Below are 6,000 nucleotides of genomic sequence, written 5' to 3'. Positions count from 1 at the left end.
AATTTAGCTTTTACCTAGGTTGTTGACATAAAATATAAATATAAAACAAAAAGTATTGATATTGATATTATAAATTATATTGATATTACGGACTAGGGAAGAAGTTATATAGAATTATTATCATACATTAATTATTAGGGAAGATACTAAAACATAGAATCCACTATCCAAACAGTAGAAACGGATTTTTTGGACTATTATATTATTATACAGATAGATGTTACATTCGGATACTATTAATTTATACCAACCTAACCTAACCTGAAGACTGGACATACTTTTTTGGTCTGAAATACCTTAATTATTCCAATTATTTTAGTTAACAATTAACATAGCACAAATTATACGTTAAATTGTACATATTTCTAAAAATATGGTTTTGCGTCGAACTTGTTGAGTTTTAAGCATCAAACATTTTTTATTTAAGTAGATACTAGATAAACATTTTAGTACCTACATACAATAGTATATCATAATAGGTTTCATAAAAATCCGTTAGGTTTTCCGACGTTAAAAGTGTAAACCTTTTTTTACTACGCTATTAAGAATTATGCGGTTATTAATATACCAAACATTATGTGCTGTTTGATAAAGCAATACAAACTCGACAAGTACAGTTTTAACAACGTAGAACGAATACATATATAGCTTTTATGAAGTCAGTACAAGTTAGGCTGTATTGCTCGTCGCCCGAGACAATTTCCATACTAGTTAGTCTGAACTGGCTGTAATTATGTACAACTGCGAGTTAGACGGTACTAGCCTTTAACCCTTCACTGCATAATGTTCCATACATGGAACAATTATATTTATTGTTTATATCTGCTCATGCTATACATCTTTGATGCACAATGTTCCATATATGGTACAATTCTTTAATTAGCGTTTTCCATGAAACCAAAACTAAAAAAAAAATTTATTTTTATATTTTTAAGTAGTATTAAGTACATTTATAGCATATGGTTAAAAAAAAAATCATGCAGTGAAGGGTTAAATCATAAGTCAAATGTGAGTTAACGCGGACACGTAAAGTTATAACGTACACAGGCCGACTATTTTTTCGCATCCTTGATTAGTTGAAAAATATTCATGCGTTATGTTGAACCTTTATATCTTTCAGAAATTCTACGGGTGACGTCTTACAATATCATATTAAATCGATTGTTAGCTCACCCTACAATACTCGTTAATTGTTTCTTTGTCAGGTCTCGTGTAATGTATATTATCTTTATAACTGTTCCGCGGTTGTCGGAGCTGATGGGTAACGTGATAGTGTAAATGTATACTGCTCGACACAGGCTGGTAGGAAGGCATACGCCATTATACACATATACACACCGTGTTCTCCGTCGATGGTCGTGGTGATGTCCACTGTATACTGTCTGATCAACAAGTTGCCGGTACGCGTGTCGCCCGTACTCGTCGTCTTAGCCTGTGTGTAATGTTATTAGACTGTAGGTGCGCTACGTGAGTTGCCCACGTCGTCCGCGTGCCGTACCACATTTGACGGTTCTCAAAACCAAAAAAAAAAACGCGCCGGCAAAAACCGTTTGAGAGTACCGACTAAAAAAAAAAGGATACATCAAAAAGAGAGACCGGATACAAAGTTCCGTAAGTGTTTCAAAGACTACAGTAATTAAGACTACAGTATTTAACCTTTATAGAATTTTGAATTATAATAAAAAGTAAAACATACGGGGTGCGAGGTGCTGCTGCCTTTGTAGCAGCACCTCGCACCTCGGCTTCCACGACGAAAATGTATAACGTTGCTATTCTTCAATTTTAAAACACTATTGAACTTAAAAAAAGACCCGGGTGATACACGGAATTGGTCTTCGTCTGATCGACTAACTGGCTGAGCTAATGTGTTTATTGGACTAAAGCCCGTACAATTTAAAACTCAGACATCACCAGACAGATCATTTATAAATAAACGTTTCCTAACGTTTCTTCACGTTTCCTCAGTGGTATGGATTTTCTGAAACACAGAATTTCTACAATAGAATTTAAAAAAGTCTCAGTTGGTAGACAAAAATCATTTCTAAACGACCCGAGTTTAAGACCTAAAAATATTTCAATTGACATTTTTGTTTTATGTGCAAAAGCAAGATTATTTTTTAGACAGTTTTTTCAGAAGCAAAAATATACTTTATAATTAAAAAAATAAAATACAATATTAAAAAGCAATCTGAAATTACTTCTAATCAAAAAAGTTAACTTAAGCGCTTTAGGCTACCTTAATATTTGAAAGCTTGGAAAATATTTTAATTTTCAAAATTAACGCTTTTAAAAAAATGGCCCATATCTAAATGAATTAATAGATAAAAGCTAACGCATCAATGTGATATTAATAAATTCTGAAAGCCTTGCATAATAACTAACAATGAAGGATAACTTTTTTTCTCTATATTTGTATTCTATTAAAACTTTTTACATACGTTCTCGTATGCTAAAATACATTTATTTATAGGCTTAAAAAAATATAACGTATATAAATAACAAAAAAACAAACAAAGAATAGAAAATACATTACCAAAAAAAACAACGTTATTAAATTATATTTTAACATCCTAGTAATAATTCTTGTTATATATACCGTCGTTTAAACAAAATATTAATTTTAAACGAAATAAGTTTTCGCATAAAAAAAACGAAAGTGGAAATGATTATGCTACTAATATGAGGTACAAAATTACATATTATACATTTGCCCAATTTCTTTCAAATACCACCGCACGCTTTACCTCGGGCGGTTTACAAAATGTAGTGCTCATGTTTGAGGAAAAGTATTATATTATACTGTATTATCTCATATAAACCGCAATAATGTATCATAATAGTTTTTGTGTATACCGCCTAATTAAGGAAAAAATCTATTTGTTCTCGCTTTTTAACAGCGTAAGAAAAATACAATTTTAAGCGTTAAATAATTGTCTTGGAAACATCCAAAGGTTACCATCGATGGCCGATGGGTATCGCTGCCCAAATTCAGGACATCCCACTTAGAAAATAGTATTATATTAGTTATATATGATAATCATTATTGCGTTTAGACGTCAAAAACAATAGCTTTAACTTTTTTGTAAAATAAAATGTAAATAGATACCGTTCAAGCCGTTGTGAATGAAATGTTTGCGAATATTGCATTTCTTTGGAGGCCACACAACGGAAACGAAACGCATGACGGTTACGTTATAATAATGTTATAGGTAATTATATATTTGTATATATAATATATTTAATAAGGTAAACATAATGAGTAATGACTAACCGCGACGGACAACGGGAGATTAGAATTACATATTATTATTTTTATTATTAGTATCAAACTTGCCTATGTACGTCATGTACCGAAAAGCGATTCGACCTTGGATTCGTTGATGCGCCACACATTATCGTTATCACTGACCCAAATCGTATACCAGCGTTTTCCACAATTTTCCTTGACTAGATACTTACTTTAAGTTATTTTAACATAATATCCTTAGTATTAGTTGTTGGAACATTTCCAGGCCAGTTTCGAGAACCTTGTTCGGCAGCAAACGCAACATTGTGATTGACGTTTTGGCAAACCACCATAGGTAAAAATATTTCAAATAATATGCCTGATGAGTAATGTTATACCCTTTTGATGCTCATCAAAACTGATAACATACCGGTAATTTTATCATGATCTACCGGCAAGAAAAGCCAAGGCATTAACGTTTTAGAAAGTTAAAAGTTAACATTTAAATTAAGTGAGGGTCGCGTGAAAATAATTTTTTTTATTGCTTAGAAATTTAGTTTATCATCTGTAGAATGTTCTCTTAAATTTTCAGATTTAAATTTAAAGTCTAAATATACCTATAGTGAGCTTATATAGGCGCACTCTAGTGGCGCGTTCCAATCCGTGCTACACACATAGTTAACATATAAACATATTAACTATTAACATAACTATATTAATAGTAAATACTGTTTTTAAGAAATTTCGTATACAAAAAAAAGGTAATTTTTCGTTAAAATGATTCTGAATTTTTAATTAAAATTTTTTTCTAATTTTAGGTTCACGTAAAGGGTATGTACGTTTTTATACAGAAAAATGTTCTTTGAATTTTTTTTTTTTTTAAATACTTAGCATACTGAACCCTGCACGGCGCCAAATCGAATTACCTAATTCAAGCATCTGTAACGCCGTCATTTTTAATTTTATTGATATGAAATTTTGTTATAAAATGCTTTGAATGGTCAATTTCATGATTCACCACCCTTAAAGTATTACTTTTCACTGAACAATTATTTACTTACATTAGTTCATAATATAATCTTTATAGTTAAACATACTCCGAAAACCCGTATTACGATCAGTAACTTTGATTTTTCTTAAGTAATCAATTATACATTATTTCTAGCATTTCCTAAACTAATTATGCCACACAACTAGCGCCGAGCGCTTTTTGAAATAAACCCATATTCACCGCTAAACTTGAAAAATATGATAGAAATGTTATTTTTTGCAATCACACAAATTTTAAATATATATTTAACTAAATACTCAATACCAATACCATTTCAGAAAGTTGAACAAGGTAACTTTTTTTATCATTTTTAAAAAATAACATTAAACTTATTGTTTATCAAATTAAATTCAACATTTTTAGTTACTAAAATTAAGCCAGTTAAAAAAAACTCTTCCCAGCACTGCATGTTGATGTTAATCAATGAGAAATCCCCAAAATACTATTATGGCAATATATTGTATCATCTTTGATAATATATATTAATATTTACTTTAGGTCTGTGCGTCTGTCTTTTTAAAACAAATATTTTAGCTTCATTATATTTTACTATTGCACTTATTTATCAATAAGAAGTCTATATCATAGATGTTATTATCTTAAGTGTTACAATATGTATGTCACTTGTACTCCACCATGCCAGCAAAAACCGCACATTCTGGGGGGTCGAACATACAGTCTTTATAAGAGGCTAAACAAATTATCCAACGTTCCAGCTCAGCCACTAAATTTAAATATGTAGGTTAAAGTACTGTCGAACAATAATAATATTTTTAAAAAACAGTCATAACGTGTTACGTTATTACGTAGAGAATATTTTTTAGTAGGTACAGTAAAAGCAACACGACAGAACACCTGGGGCTCCATTTAATATTTTGTTGTTGTACATTTCCAAATAATGACTGACAAATACAAACATACATAGCACGAACCTTTTATTTTATGACTTAAAAGAGAAATACAAATATATTATTATTATTATGCAAAACAAGACAATAAATCAATACAAATACAATTTAGAACGGCTGTATTAGAACATATTTGAATGTTCTGCGTTTTGAGCAATCTTTTTTTGAATTAACTGAGTTTATATTATTTTGATTTGACGGTTCAGCGTTTGAGAGTGCTCACGACGCTCATTTACATAATTAAAATGACTGCATATTTGGCGCTTTACACTAAAAATGTCAATTACAATAACACGGTATTTGTATTATTCTTGCTTTCAATTAAGATTATATTTCATTGCCTGTTTTACCGAGAAAATCCAGATGCTCACCAAAAATAGACGATTAATATTATTTTTAATATTATTTAAAGTATAAATTGTATTGCTAAAATTACATTCTAGCATTTAAAACGGCGTTTTTTTATTAATTTAAAAAATAAATCCCAATTTTGTCAAACAAATACCTTCTTACCGGCTTATCCGTACCTACTTTAACTTAAAGTGTATAATTTACTATTTAGAGGTACTTTATTGTAATAGTAGCTTAATAACTACGATGCATTTCGTGAAATGCCAACGGTGCGGTGTCTCTCGAGATACGGGTTGCACTATTCCGATTTTAAGTACGTATTATCTTGCATTATGGTAAATTTCCCTCAGGATTACGATGTCGAGGCATTATTATAATGGTTTGGTATTACATTTTCCGTCTATATATTGATTGCCTGTACCAAGAAAATTAATATTCTGGAAAGGGGAGAATAGCATAATTTT

The 6,000-nt window shown here is 30.4% G+C and overlaps 1 protein-coding gene across 1 annotated transcript in view; it reads left to right on the top strand.

The window, feature by feature from the left end:
• The first annotated feature begins 1,357 nt into the window (after positions 1 to 1,357).
• Positions 1,358 to 6,000, top strand: part of LOC126835327 (uncharacterized) — a 39,182-nt gene continuing 34,539 nt past the window's right edge. The window contains exon 1 of the mRNA XM_050567822.1: positions 1,358 to 1,611. The gene's annotated coding sequence lies outside the window, so the exon portion shown is untranslated. The remainder of the gene's footprint in view (positions 1,612 to 6,000) is intronic.

This window comes from Adelges cooleyi, unplaced genomic scaffold (assembly GCF_023614345.1).
Source record: "Adelges cooleyi isolate 19-005CV unplaced genomic scaffold, UGA_ACOO_1.1 ACOO_flye_CR_arks_rails_tigmint_CR_PRNA_23, whole genome shotgun sequence".
NCBI classification, from domain to species: Eukaryota; Metazoa; Arthropoda; class Insecta; order Hemiptera; family Adelgidae; genus Adelges; species Adelges cooleyi.
This window is presented reverse-complemented; position numbering and strand designations above follow the sequence as displayed.